The sequence below is a fragment of the Cynoglossus semilaevis genome, chromosome 13 (genome assembly GCF_000523025.1).
Source record: "Cynoglossus semilaevis isolate Cse_v1.0 chromosome 13, Cse_v1.0, whole genome shotgun sequence".
Lineage (NCBI taxonomy): Eukaryota > Metazoa > Chordata > Actinopteri > Pleuronectiformes > Cynoglossidae > Cynoglossus > Cynoglossus semilaevis.
In genome coordinates, this window is record NC_024319.1 from 14,552,908 (window position 1) to 14,568,839 (window position 15,932).

A 15,932-nucleotide genomic window follows, 5' to 3' on the forward strand; every position below is an offset into this window, starting at 1 on the left:
GGTGCTGGCCTCTGAGGGAAGGTTTCAATCTCTTCAGATGAGTAGTTTATTTAAATAATAAATAAACAATTATATATGTAATAAGACATGTACTGTCTTATAAAACCAGGCCTGGTTTTCAGACTCTGTTTGTTTACCTTTGTGCTTTGAACTGTGGATAAATTACCGTTGGCAAGACCTGAAAATGCTGTTATATATTATTGAGCAACACAAATATTAAATGCATTAAAGGAACTTGGGCATTGACAATAACAACTTGATGCCTATAATACTACAACATTTAAGGTTTTATAAATTTAAACACATTTTAAATGTAAAAATGTGTCAAAACTAAGCGAAAGTAAACGCAGAATTGTAAAGGTATTTATTACGTTTAAAATTGCACTTTCACTTACACTATGACTGAATCTCTTTTCTCAACACTTTACAACCGGAACTTCACAAAATTTCCAAACTGTAAATTCCCGGCTTCAACCAAAAGTCCTTTTGTGAGTGCTCTTCGTGGCTTTCGGATCGTGTTTTTGTTAGGGTTTTTTTGTTTGTTTGTTTTGTTTTTTTTTGGTTTTTTTTTTTTTGAGCATACTCTATATTCAGTCACCACTAGATGGCAGTACCTAAGAAAAAATGGTGAATAAACAAAGTCCGTCTCGAAGGTTCTTTCTTACGAAATCATTGCCATGGAACAAGCAATTCTGTGTTAAGAGTCTACAGTACCTCCAGTGTTTGTCTGATCATGAAAAAAATATGTTGGAGAACAACACATGCAGTGAGTAACAGTGAAAAACTGATGAAAAAAGTACATAATAGATGGTCAATACATGATTCATGACACGTAAACTAGAACAGCATGTTCTCTAAAGGCTTTATAGTCATTAGTCCTGCATTATTGACCCAACCCTGGATCTTAAGGCTAAATGCCATTCATTCATTCATTTACGTATCCAGTTCTTTCCAATGCATCAGCATGTTGTCCAACCACATTCTACGTCTCTGGGACATTCTTTCTCACCTGTTCTAGATGCTGCCAGTGACAACAGGAACAAACAAAGGTGTTCTGTGCATTCATATGTTGGCATTCTCACACTCAGGTTACCTTTCGTTTTGTTTTGTAAACACACACTTCATACACTCATTTCATCTGGGTTTCTGCAAATCATCAATTTTCTCTGAGCCTGGGAAGCCTTGATAACATCGTTCTCACTTGCAGCATCTGTGATGACAGTGAAAATCCTGTAGGAATACACAACAAAGGCCAAAGAGAAATAGGATGAGAAAATAGAAGGGAGAAAATAATCATACATAAGCAGCTTTTCTTTTGTGAACGTCACAGAGTACACATTCTTTTTTTTTTTCATTACTTTGTCTGGGGATTCTGTGTTGTCTATATTATCTGTGTATCACCTTAAAACTTCAAAACAGCATTTACAAACAGCATGTATAAAGACAATTAGCATAAACATAATCTAAAAAAAGTAATAATGCTAATTGCAGTACAAAAAGGTTAAAGTCTTTGTCTTTGACAAGAACTGAACGTAGTCATTTGATCTAATTATCATTATTTATAATTATCATTATTTCTGTTACATTGGTACATTGGCACTCCTATTTTGCACTCTCATTTTTAAAAAGGCTGTTTCAGTTTAAGGTCCATGGCTGACGTTTTAGATTTAGTTAAATTTTAATAATTTATTGCTGGTTATTGTTTTATCCATTTTTTTGCAATTTGCCTTTGGGTGCTGTGAAGAACTTTGTGTTTTACATGCTGGTTTGTAAATACATTATTGTTATAAAATCCTTTTGATTGTGAGTGGGTTTTTCTTTTTAAGTGAACTAGTTCATGAAAACAGCTGACAGTGAGGTGTGTGGGGGTTTTTTTGTGTGTGTTTTTATGCTGATGTGACCTTTAAACAGCTGATTTCTATAGAAATGTTCTCTGAATCTGACAAACAATGTGATCTAGCACTTCACTGGAAAACAAATGAATGAGCTTTTAACAGTTTACCTGAATCTCAATTTTATTTTTAAACCTTCCTGCAAGTAGCATTTATTTAGACTTTTTTCCAAATAAGTATACGTTGCCTCTCCATTTGTTTTCTGTGGTTCAAAATGCAATATTAAAAATATTTTCCCTGCCATTTCCACACTGTTTGGTATCTACCTGCCGTGTGTGTGTGTGTGTGTGTGTGTGTCGAGCTGATGTGTCAGCCATAAGGAAAGAGGAAGTGGCAACACGAGTGCATTCAGACAGAAACAGTGAGTAAGTTCGCGAAAGAGATGGAAACACCACGTATGTAAAATACAGCCCCAAAGGAGAGGCGTAGGTGTAGGTGGCGTCCTGGTTTATTAAAACAGTCCCACACAAACACGTCAGACCTTTCATCGGGGGTCACATGGAGTGATCACAACAGAAACAGCCTGAACAGAACTTCCTGGTTTACCCCGTCTGTCATTTTCTTGACCTAGAATGTAAACAGACACAGGTTAAAAGAGGGTAAAAGCGATGAAAAGCTTATTTTATGATACATTATATTTTACTACACGTTAAATATCACATTTTATTACATATTTTAAATCTCAGTTTTACATAAAATATAGGACAGAAATGTAAAACGACAGGATACAAAATACAACAACATGATATGATAATAAATAAAATAATATGAATCAATGAATAAAAATGAATTATGGTAGGAAAAATTATTCTATAGAATAAAACAACTATTATTTTGGGATAGGAAAGAAATACAAATGTAAGATAGTGTAGAATTTAAAAAAGAAAACTGAATGGCACACCGTGAGACATGATGTGATGCATTAGAAAATGGTTATTACAAAATGGTTATTTCTCATACAAAATAATAAATGACTTTATGATATAATACCACACGGTACAATACAATGATACCATGTATTACCATCTGTTTTTTGTTACGTGAAGAAAATGCACAACAGCAGACCAGGGACCACACGATACAGTACAGTATGACAGAACAAAAGCACCGAGCTCTGCAATTATTTTTCATACAAATCCACCAATAAAATAACAGCTTTTTTATTTTTTGAATATAACCCTTTCAAGAAATAACTATAAGCATAAAATCGCTGAAACCAAGGGGTCAGGACTTTTGAAATAAATAATTTAACAAAGCTCAGAGATCCTCTATAAACACTGCACTAAAAAAGACTTGTTATGAACTGGATGAGTTTAAAGTCTTGCTGTGTTTGCGAACATTTTCTTAAATGAATAAAAAAAATTGAATTCAGGAGCAGAGAACGGGTTCTTTTGTTTCGAGTAGGAAATGGAGGGACGGTTCCCTTTTGGTTTTCCTTCTTCTTTTTCTCTCCTTTACTGATGTCAACACGGTTTCTTCCCCTAAAGTCCCCAGTAGACAAAACCAAAAGTCTTCCTGAACCTTACCAAAAACCGTAAAAGGAAGGGGATTTTTGTAAATGTGTCATTTATTTTGACCACTAGAGGGTAGCGATGAGGTTGCAGGGAGTTTGAGACAAAAGGTCTTTGTCTCAGGAAGCAATAAGGAATGTAACCCGCCTCTGCTGCTTGGCCCTTTGTGTGTGTTTTCAGTTTGTTGTGTGTGTTTCAGTTTGTTGTGTGTGTGCGTGTGTGTGTGTGTGTGTGTGTGTGTGTGTGTGTGTGTTACGAGTGATCACAGCAGCACTGGTACATAAGGTGGTGTTGACAGCAAACACAAGCCCTGTCCTTCACTGACTTTATTCTGTTTGTGATGTACCAAGTTCTTTGCACCAAACACAGAGTAAATATCAAAGCAGCCACATGAGAAACATTCCATGGTGGAGGAGTAACTCAACCACGGAGCTTGCCCTGACCTGTCGTACGGGTGGCTGAGTGCCCTGTGGTTGCACTCACACGGTTTCATCTACAGTATACACAAAATGCAGGGACTCACCTACTGTGTACAGTAAGAGCAACTATAGAGTAAGGAGTGGTGCTGACGTGTGTGCCATTCAGAATATCAGGTTGTAAAACAGTAAGATGAAGGGATTCGTTTGATGTGTCAGCTCATGATGTGGCGATAACGTATCAGAATAAGGAGTGGCCGGATCAAAGGTGAAGGTTTTTTTTACAATTTTGTACGTAGCAAATACAGTATATATAACTGCTTTAATGTGGTGTCATGTCTTTTGCTCTCATCATCATCATCTGCTGCTTTGGAAAATGTCCAAAACAATTGGGTCAAGACATTTACTAAGTGTGCCACCTGGTGAGCTAATCACAGCTATAACCTTTTTACCACAGGCAAAATTTAATGTCATGAAAAGGTGCTATTTAAAGACGCAGTGTTAGGGCCACAGTGACAAAAAAACATATGATATTTAAGTCATAAGTTTACAAGCATAAAGTCAAAAGTCGAACGGAAAAAAGTCAGAAGTTTACGAGATTAAAGTGAGTATATAAGTTAGCTTATAAGAAATATAAGAAATAATATAAGAGAAAAGCAGAGTTAACCATACAGTTAGAGTGAGTATGAGAAATGTGAAGCATCTTTGGGTTCACAAATAAAGCGATAATTGATCTTCTGACTCATCGGCATCGCACCATCATCAGTATCTCCATGACAAACATTTATACTAATATTACGACTTCACTCTCAGAAATGTAGAACTTTATTCTTTCGAACTTGAAACGTTATCGTTGTTAGCTTCTAACTTTTACTTTCGTAAAGTTACTTTTTTTCTCATTAACTTACTGTATGACTTTATCTTCGTTAACAGACTTTATCCATATTAACTTACGATACATGACCTAAAATCCAACAGGAACTAAAGTCTGTCATTAGGTTGTTCACCTTATTTATGATTCCATAGGAAAATAGACAGAGTAAATACATCTGACTGAAAAATGTAAGATCATTTGCTAAACAAATCACAAATGCAAATCAGGTCAACCAGGATCATTGACCTAGGTTTGATCTATGTAAGCCAGAATAGAGCATGGCTCCCCACACTGTGCTAAATTTAGCAAGTTAATTAATGAAAATGTTAATTAATAGAAAAGCAACATTTTTTACTACAAGGTATCAAAAAATTTGTTGTCTGTACTTATTTGTGTTCATAAATGGGAAAAAAAATGCAGGAACCCAAAACAATTCTTGTTCCAGAATGTTTGAGGCAGAATAAACTGAAGGTGTACAGGGTAACCTTTAAGCCATTAAGTGACCATGCTCCTGTGATGGACATAGTCCCATGGTTTTATGACAACTTGAGGAAGTCGCTGTCTGAGCTTTCTGAGTTTGTTGACGTCATGGAAAAAGGAAGCAACATATGAGCGCGCGTCATTCAGTTATTTGGAAAGAAATGGACTAACTGACGATGTGAGGGTTTTATATAGTCATGTGAACTGACTACATGAATTGAACTGATTTTGGGGAAGATGTGTCAGAAACCACAGGTCAAAGATCAAAGCAGAGCAGATTAAAAAAGAAGAATATGGAAATTTTCTCTTAACTTAGCTTTATGTTATCTTTTTAGGGCAGAACTAATTCATTCCTAACTAGTTTGTGTTTAACAAGTAAAACTGTTGTTTTTTCAGTGAAAAACTCAAACTTCTTTCTTTCTTTTTTTCTAAGGTTTAAATGCCTTAACAAAATGCGGACTTCTGTTTTTATTTTTACAGAATTACATTCTCATTCATATTTGCGTTCCTTTTCACATTGACATTTCTCATTCCAGAAACTCTGAAGTGTTTTTGCTGCATATTGACCTTATGTGACTATTGAGAAAAAACAGAAACCCAGACAGGCTGCATGCCTGGAATTTAGGAAAACAACTCAGTCTCAGCTGAGATAGGGTAACATGGGGACTGGAGTAATGTTATGGGAACCTGACCTTGTTTTTTGACATGAAGTACAAAGTGTACAAAAAGGAATGGTATTGGATGTTTTCTCACCCTTGGGGTCGCCACTACTGATAAACCAAATATTTGATAAGGTCCTGTAGGCTTGATGCCCTGTCTTGTGCAAACACATATGCTTGGAAAATGATGGTTAAGTTTGAAAGTTGACGCCAATGTTAAAGCGCCTGAAACCTGTACTGTCTTAAATAAACACCAGAGGACATATCCACTGGTTTGTATGAGAAAAACAAACGAACGTCTCATGCCACATTATTTACAACATCACAACTTTTTACTGAAACTTTTATGCCTTTGTCAACAGTTGCACATCCCATTAAATACATCATGGGGTTTGCTGGGTAAATTATGATCATGTTTGACAGTGAGACCAACAGTAAAACACAGAGGATGTAGGATTTCAGTATACCAGGATATCCTGTCCAAGACAGGACCAGATCCAATGATCAAGTGACTTTTGACGTGCTAGGCTTTTGGGTCAATGAATTCTAGTATGTCTGTGGCGTATGCTTTTGTTTCGACACTTCTAAATTCACTTGTTGGATTAAATGCAGAGGTCGCATTTCGTTGTGTGCAGTGGTGTGTGTCACAATGTCACAATGACAAGGAGTTCACTTTCCTTCCTTCCTAAAAGCCATCAAAGATTACAAATTGATCAAATAAAAAGACCTAGTATTTATATGCAGCGTTGGTATTTGTCCTAGCTACAGCTAATATGGGACCTTACATGACAGGACTCTGATACACAAAGACTTTTATGTGCCTACATGTTTATCCTGATAAAGCTGATAAGGACTATTACTGTAGCCGGAACTGTTATAAAAAGTCAGCCTATTACCCCTGAGTGGACTGTTTGTTAGGACATGTGCAGGATAATGCAGGTACACACCCACAGCTCTTTATATGATCCAGAAACATTTTTTTCACTAATTGCAGACTTAATGTTATCAGATATGTCATGATATATTAACTAATATGTTGTAAAATGTTTTCTTCTTCTCCTCCCCACTTAGCAAGCAATAATGAGACCTCTAGGTCAGTGTTTCCCAAACTTTTTTTCTAGGAACCTATATTTCAAAACTCACAAACCTTCACAACCCAAGTCAATAGACATTATTCGTAAACTCCTGGGAAACATGATGCGAAAGGACCCAAAAAAAATCTCTTGGGACCCACCTGAGGGTTGCGACCCAGTCTTTGGGAAACAATGCTCTAGGTTACCTGGATGCCTTTGTGTATGTAAAGAGCTTGACCTTCTTGTTTAGTACTTTGTACTATTACTATTATTACTATACCGCCATTTATACTCAGCCAATGCAAGAAATGTAGAATGAACTAACATGAAACCAAATATATATATTTTCACTGTACTTTGTCTCAGTGAAATGGTGTTACAGGTGATTAAACAAGGCTTTTAGGAGATGACTGCAAAATAAAATATGAGCAAGTTAGAGCTAGTCAATCTAGTACAATCTAGTAAACTAGTACAGACAACCTCCTCCAGATGTTTCATAATGAGTAAGGACGTGTCATAACCAGTTACAGCTCTGATTATGGAGTGGGCGTACGGTAGAAGATGAGGTCATTTACTGGAGGTCAGCGTGAGAGGGATCTAAGGCATGTTCAGACTGAACATTGGATTCATGACATGTCACCCTGGCACACCTTCACCCTTTACTTCAATACCAGTACACTGAGTGACATTTCCACTGTGTTCATGGTAAATGATGTCACGCTGTGAAATAAGAAATAACTGCGTTTTGTTACATCAACAGGACATTGTGGCTAGGCTAACCTAGAGCTGCCACCTAACATAGTAAGAAATGTATCTACACCAGGAGACCACCAGGATGCCACCAAAATTGGTCCCTAATTTGCTATACCGTACTTGGCCCTTGACATGTAATGTGTGGCACATCACTGGGCCAGAACAAAATTTTAAAGTAAAGTCCAACTACAGTCCAAAAACTCCAGCCACAACAGGACAATAGGATTATTAATGGAAACCATAAAACCATCTGGAATTCTCTGTAGAAACCATGTCTGAAAATTTGGATTGAACATTCACAGAATGACACGTGCATCTCAACAAGGAAATGTCTCACAAACACAGGCTGTTATTAATATATTACAAAAGAAAATTGAAAGTGCCAGTTCCAGGAAGAATCTTGGGTAAATTCTTTATATAGAGGCTCTGGGTTTTACCCTGACGTATCCTGATGTCCCCTAAAGTACAGTGACAGGGTTTAGGGTTCAGTTCAGGGACAATCTATGAGCCAAAAAATCCCCCTGTGTTTTTTAGTTTCTAGAGAAGTCAGTTTGGTGTAAAGGCATGTCTGTCTATGTAAATCAACAAAAAGTTAAATGAAAAGTGTTATGAAACATTTTCTCACAGAGTTACAGTAACTACCTTCTTATACAATCACTCTAACAGTGATGTTACACTTTAACTGACAATTACCCCCCAAAAATTGTATTGTCTAATTTCTGCTATTGTTTCTATAATTCCCTATTATTTCCAACCCTCTAGATATACGTTTTATCAGTTGGTTACAAATGTTGCTCAGTATTTCTGTTAGAATTAAAAAGAAAGTGATAGTAAGAACCAGGAAATAATCAGAGAACAGCAGGTGAACAAACACAGGGGATGGTTCTCACAACTGAACAAGACCAAAAGTTGAAGCCACAAAAATCCCCAGACACACAAACACACACTTAACCACAAAACCACAAGACAAGAAACCTCCACACACACAACTCAACCGCAAAGACGAGAGGACGACACACAAAACGAAATAAAACACATCTATAAACAACAGGTTATGGGTCTGTTCCCGGTGTTCCCAGTGAGTGCTGTGGCACTGAGGCCTGATCAAGTCTTGAATGGGTGAAAAGCTGAATGGAGCCAGACAGGGGAGGCATGCGTGGCCTTCACGCTCACATGGCGAGATCACGTTTCACTTGAACCCCACGGTCCGCCTTTGTCTGAGACAGGGGAGCCCATTTCCACCCCTCTTTGATGTCTCCTCCTCCTCCCACGCCTGCACGCCTCCTATTTCTGCAGCGCCACAGCCCCTACCCCCACGCCAGCCCACCGCTCGCCCACCCAGCTAGACGCACGCACACACACACACTTATGGTCCAAGGGAAACCTGACACAAGGCTGCATCTGGAGGTGAAGATGTGGCCATGAGCCAGATCACCTCGTCCAATGACCGCATGTGGAAAACATTCTAGATAACGGTGCTGGAACAAGTCGGGACTGAACTAGTCCTCACTGCTTCATGTACATATTTTTAGTAAGGTAAAAAAAAATTCTTAATATGTTTTATTTTTGCAGGACGTAACATCATGACATCATGGAAGTGAGGCCACTGCCTTCTGGCTGCAAATGTTTTTCTATGTCGAACTTAGAGAACTGGAACTGGACACCTTAAACTATGATTAAATCATTATTAAATCCTGATTAAACATAAGTGCAATAAGCAAACAACAGCACTGATAAATATAAAAGAAATTGATTATTATTATTATTATTATTATTATTGTTATAAAACTACCTATACTCGCCCCTAAATGTTGTGACAAAAAAACATCTCTAAAAACTATTTTCTTTTCATTCTGTTCATTAAACCTTTAGTGGAATTACTCTCCAAGCACACAGTCTAAATATAGAGGAAAATGCCGTATTAGGTCTTCTTATTTACGATGCTTACTCCTTACTGACACTCTCTTACGTCTGGCCACAGTAATGGATCCTATCACCTTGTGTAAAGTGACTCCCCAGTGGACACAGGTTTATACCAACTCTGCCTCCATTCATCAATAATGTAAATTAGACACCGAGGTGACCTCACTTATTCCTTATTCTGCCTTGTCTTACACTGTGGTTTTTCCATTTGGACACCGAGACGCTCACGACTCATCTTTCACTGCGCTCCTCTAGTCTCACACAAAAAAATCTGCCTCATTCAATCCATGTATCTTCTCTAGAATCTTCCACCTCCTTCCTGTTTCCTCCTATCTGCTACCTCAGTCTTCTCAATCTTTATCCACTATCTTTATCATCTCTGTTGTACCAAAATATTAAACCTCAGCTATAAAATGTTCAGTTTTAACCTTGATCATCCTGGTCTAGGTCAATGACAAATCAACATCTTCAATGCTGTCTCCTCCAGCTCAGCCTCCTGTCTCTTACTGTCCTGTCTCCCATATTCTACATTTTCATCAATCAGTCAATTTCCAGGAAGACAAACCCTGTGCACTTTTCCAAACCATAATATTTTCATTCAGCGTCTCTGACCTAAATTTCCATACAGCCTGTCTATTTGGGGGTGGGTGGGTGGCTTGGGTGCGAGGAGTGGGTCGGGGGGTTATAATCCATCTTAACGATCGCTGTGCATCTCCATCTTATACTACAAAACAACATGTGGTATGTAAAGCATTCCTTTGATGGTATTGTTATGAGGGGCTTCTGCTGTCAGGGGTGGCGTGGGGCCCCCGCCCTGCCTGGTCCGCCAGCCAGACTGCCGGGGTCAGGGGCGGGCTCTTCCCGCACACAGCCGTTTTTTTTGCTTTGGCAGTCAGCGTCCTTCCTGCAGCAGCACTGATGTCAGGGACGAGGAATGTGGAAAACAGAACACACTGGGGGGCCTTGTTCTCCCAAACTGAATAGTCCGTGGGCAGGATTCCAAACCACATGCCACACACAGGGACTGATGGAGATCGGACAAGAAGGGGGGGCTGGGAGCAAGAAGGGAGAAGAGGCCCACCGAGAGCAGGGAGAAAGAGAAAATCAACTGCAGGCTGCTGAGGGGAGGTTCAACGGAAACACATATGGTTTAACTCAGAGTTACCCAAACTTTGTAAATGGTAACTTCAGTCTTTAGACAAAACACTCCGTGTTCATCATCTGCACTTTTCAGTTTTTGTATTTTAGCTAAGAAAGTGCACAACACTAAAAAATATGTTTATGTATTTTTATGACAAGTCACAGGTACAGACACTAATTTACTTTGCTTAGTGACATGTGTATCTATAAGACTTCCAAAAAGCACAATCCCAGACACATCCTTAAGAAAATTGCCAAAACCAAGACTTTTGTCAGTCTGACTCTGTCAGGACACCGGTCAGAACTTTGTTCTGTATAAACCAGTATGCTGATGATACACAGATTTAGTTAAATAAAGAATAATTAAACAACCCCCATTTGAATTTCTAGATTTTTCATATTTAACACCTTTATAAAAACTATCTGCATACGCCCTTTTTCCTCACCTGAAATATTTCTAGAAAAGTATGGCGGCACTCGCATGTCATGTCAAGACGATGTGTTCCTTCTATAAGATGCATGACAATAAATACTGAGATAGTAATTATAGAAAGGTTGTATGTGTAACATCAGGTGCACACAAACAGGATGGACTTCACTGAATGTGACCTTCAGTCAGCATCAGAGCACAGCAACAATGGGATCACATGACTGCTGCCTCTCTGGAAGATGATAACCGGTTCAGTTTCTGGTGGTCACTATTGGTCTTCCTGTGTTAAAGGTGGTATGAAAACAGCACAGTTATGCTAATAGGACTTTTTAAATTAGGTATAAACATGAGTTTCAATGGTTTTCTATCTGTGCTGTATATGTTGCCCTGTGATTGGTTAACTGTCAATGGACCGATGACTGCTGGGATTAGTTAAAGCTCCCTCATGATATGTATATAATAATAATAATAATAATAATAATAATAATAATAATAATAATAATAATAACAATAATAATAATAATTTGGAGCAAGAGTCAAAACATGTACTGACAAAAATTGGATTGGTCACACAAGGCCAGATTAGATACATGACATCAGAACCAGTCAAAGATGCTGTCAAATGTTTCCAAAACCGCTGCAGTGTTTTCTACAGCCACACATAACAACCACATTAAAGCAGGGTGTTGTATAAAAAAGCCCAAATAGTCACGTGGTTCCTGTGGATCAGATCCTCCACTTGACAACCATGACATCTGTAGGTGTGTCATTGTTGTCATCAGCTGGTTAAACTCACACTGTATGGGACACACTGTTCTCATGAAAAGTCATGACTCATTATGCACCAAGCCCATGATGACTACTTTAATGAGAATGCGTGGGAGTGGAAGTCTGTAAGTCTACAGAGACAGACTACAAAATATTTAGAAGTATGAAAACAAGATGATGGAAAATTTCAAGATGAAAAGTTTCAGCCGAGGGAAACAGAGTGAAAGAAAGTGATCATGTGACCTGAGCTGTGGGTCTATATGGCCGCAAAGACACTGCCTGCCTGTACAGTAGCTGATATTTTTCAGCTACTTTTCAGCTGATGTTATAATTACAGCCCTTTTCAGTTTCTTGCACTGGTGTGACATCAGTGAGACTCAGAGCAGGTCCAGCCACTGACCTCCTTCCATTCCTGTGAGTGGTCTGTGTCGTTGTGAGGACTGAGGATTGGATCTCGTCCAGCTCTTATGTAAGGCTGCAGAGCAAGTCCTGACATGCTCTGTTTAAGCAGCTAGAGGCAGGAGTCTGTCTCAGAACAGGATGTTCCCAACTACTGACGCAGCACTGATGAGGAATGTACTGTAGAGGCAGCGTTTGTTCAGCACGTCTGATCCCAACACAGACAGTTACACAAGCCTGAACAATCAGGTTCACTCCAGGATGGAGCTGCATCTCCAGACCTACATGCAGAAGTCGGAACTATTTCTTGTACCTTGTTTTTCAACACAGACAGGTTCTGGCATACATTTCAACATTTTTTAGCCCGGAAGGTCAATTATTACCCAACAGTTGATGGGGAGTTGTGTTGAGCTGTCACCTTTGTTCAGAGACACTGATCTTTGACTACTTATGTAGAAAGGAGAGACACACTGATCAACACAGTTTGGACCAAACAACTTGCTTTTTGTATATGTTGTCAACTGCAGGAAAATGGAATTGGCAAAAACAAACAAAAAAACCCAAAGAAAAAACATATATGGTCATAAAACTGTCACAAAGGTTCATAAAAAATAACCTTTCATGTTGTTCTCCTGTACGTTGCAGTTTTAATGTTTTCATAGCCGTGGAGTTTTCCTCCTGAGAAAATGACAGCTTATTTCAGCGGCTGCTTCTTTCCTGTGGTTGTTTAACCCACAGTCACCTCCTCCAGTCCCATTGTCTTATTCATTATGTGCCAAGGGTCAACGTGACTCAGGCTGTTGAAAAATATGATAGGCTCTGTAATTTTAATCCCACAAGTTTACTGTAGAATTTTCTGTCATTTCATTTTTTGAAATAAATATTTATCAAATTGTATTTTATGTTGTTTATTGATTTAAATCAGGAGCAACATATACAGTTATTTAATGTGTTTTTTTTTATTTTTACAGCATGTGACCACTATTACACACTATATAATTATATTTATATTTTAATATTTCCTGTTTTAATTTCTCATGAACTACGAGCACTTCCTTCACCATCTACTGGTAGATCGTGACCTACCTATAAGGCAGCCCTGTTGTAGTGTTATCCACAACAGGCTGTAAAATGTAGTACAGACAAATCCATACATTACTTTTGGATCTGTGTATTAAAATTAAAATAAACAAATATAAACGGACTTGTCATCTGATCTTTGATGATTCTCAGTTTTTCCATATTGGCCTAAACATCATCAAATCAGGAAATACAACATTGGAAAACACTGCTATAGTTACAGAAAATGAACTTGTGAAGCGTTCCAAAATGAAACTTGATTCATCTCTTTGGTGGCACCATCTGCCTCTACACAGACAACAGAGCAGCAGGCAGAGCAGATAAAGTAAGCCGAGGCCGTTTTAAAAGGCTTACAGCATATGCCCACAGACGTAGACGTATTGGTTCCCCTTTAATGACGCAACCCTCAATTATACCCAGCTTATGTTCTGGCATATTCACGGTTAGAACAGGCCCGTAAACAGCACTTATGTCTACGTCAGGTCTGCGGACTTTAACGATTGGTTGACGTAAGGGTAGGAAAAAAAAACACTGGTCTTTATTTCCACTGAAATCCAACAGAAATCCTCTCTCCCCAGAGACATTCAACAACTGGAGCGGGCAGAGGGGGGAAAAAAACAGCCACCCACCCAAACACCCACCTGCCCACAGGCTCCAGATTAAATTCAAAACATTTGGATCCAACGATTCCAGAATTGAATGGTAAAGAATGGTGTGAGGATGTGAGGAGAAGGGACTGTGGAGGAGGTTAATGTGTGTATGAGGATCAAAAACTCATTCCCATTGGTTTAGAAACACGAATGGAACAAAGAAGAGAGGTGTTTTTATTCTGAAATCAGACGTTAATCTGTGAAATTAAAAGCAATTGAAACCTTAAATGATCTCTGCTGATCATGTGGCTCAGAGAGTCTCAGGACTAGAACCAAAGTACAGTGAACTGAACTCATATGATAACAAAGTTCACAAAAATGTTTTTTATCTGTTGTTGTACTTTATCGTAGCTTATGTTTCCGGTCATGGTTGGTGTTACTTTTACATATTTTACTTCGTTTTAGCGTTCCCTGGCTACATTTTCTACGCATGTTTCAGCACAGTTCATGTACTTTTTTAAAGTAACCTATTTGAGGGCGAAACCCGGAATCTGATCACACTTGTTCTCCGCCTATGCAAATACCAAGCATTACATTCAAACATTGTTTAGATTTAGTGTTTTTAAATCCAGTACAAATAACAGAGACACAGTGCAATGCCGAACTGTGCAAGTTTTATTGCAAATAGTTTAAAAAAAAGGGTAGGTTAAACAATACCATCAGGTGATGAAAGAAATGAATAAAAGTGCTCTTTTTTTACAAAAATGCATTGGATTTATAAAGTACTCTTCACATTCAAGTTGTCAGGTTGGGCAGCTCTTGTTGCAGCTTATAGAAATCCTTAGTGTATTTAAAGGTGAATGAACACATTTGAAATACATAAAGCTAAAAATAAACATACAAATATACATTTCCTGGTGTATTTACACACTTGGGGTGTGTGTGTGTGGGGGGGGAGGGGGGGGCTTCTCCCAGATTAACTAACAAACAAGCTTAGTGTCCATTCAGAGTAAAGTGCTGGACAACGTTTGTCTGGATCAAATTTTTCTTATCAGCGACGAATGAAGAGGAACATGGCATCGAAGGCCACTGTGAAGGCTTTTCCAATGGAGTTGAAATCCCTGCAGATACAAAAAACCCATCAGATTAGTTAATAGTAACTGAGGGTTAGCAACATAGTTTATGTTTTTCTAGCTAAAAGCTAACTGTGAGTTGGTGTTTTGGCTAACTCTTAGTCTAAGATTCTCAGTCATCCAGGTCACGGTCAAGGTTGGGCAACTGGATGTGAAATTTTCTCAAGAAGACGTTTCACCTCCCCAAGAGGCTTCTTCAGTTCTAACTGGTGGAGGCGAGTACAGCAAATATCTATTCTGGGTGTAACAAAGAAAAGGCTATTTCCTCTTCCCCCTGTTGGGTGGGAGGTCAAGGTCATGGTTGTCAGGAGGAGAATCTGATTCACAGGAACCACGCGACTTTTTGGGCTTTTTTTATACAGCAACCTGCTTTGATGTGGTTGTTGAATTGGGGTCAACCGGGGAAGTGTAGACAGTCGTTAGGAGTGTGATGGGTCGTTGCTATCCTCATCAGAAAGGTTTCAGTCACTTTTCACACGTCTCAAAATTTCACATCAGGTTGCCTAACAGAACTCTTCAACCCTAACCCTTGGCTTTTCTCTTCAATTGGTTCCACATCCCTTCAATGACATTTCTCTCAATTAACTATAATATTTCCATACTACTACTATCACAAGAACTTTGGCTAAATTTGTGATATATTTCATTCATTTGAGTTAACTTTTTTGGACTCATTTTTTGGTATCCTTGTGGCACATTACTGTGTTGTTACTGTATTTCTAAGCTAAGAGCTAACATCAAGTCACCTTTAACAGTACTATTGTTAGGTTTTAGTTATTGATGTTTTGCCCATCGACATTTTTTAAAGTAA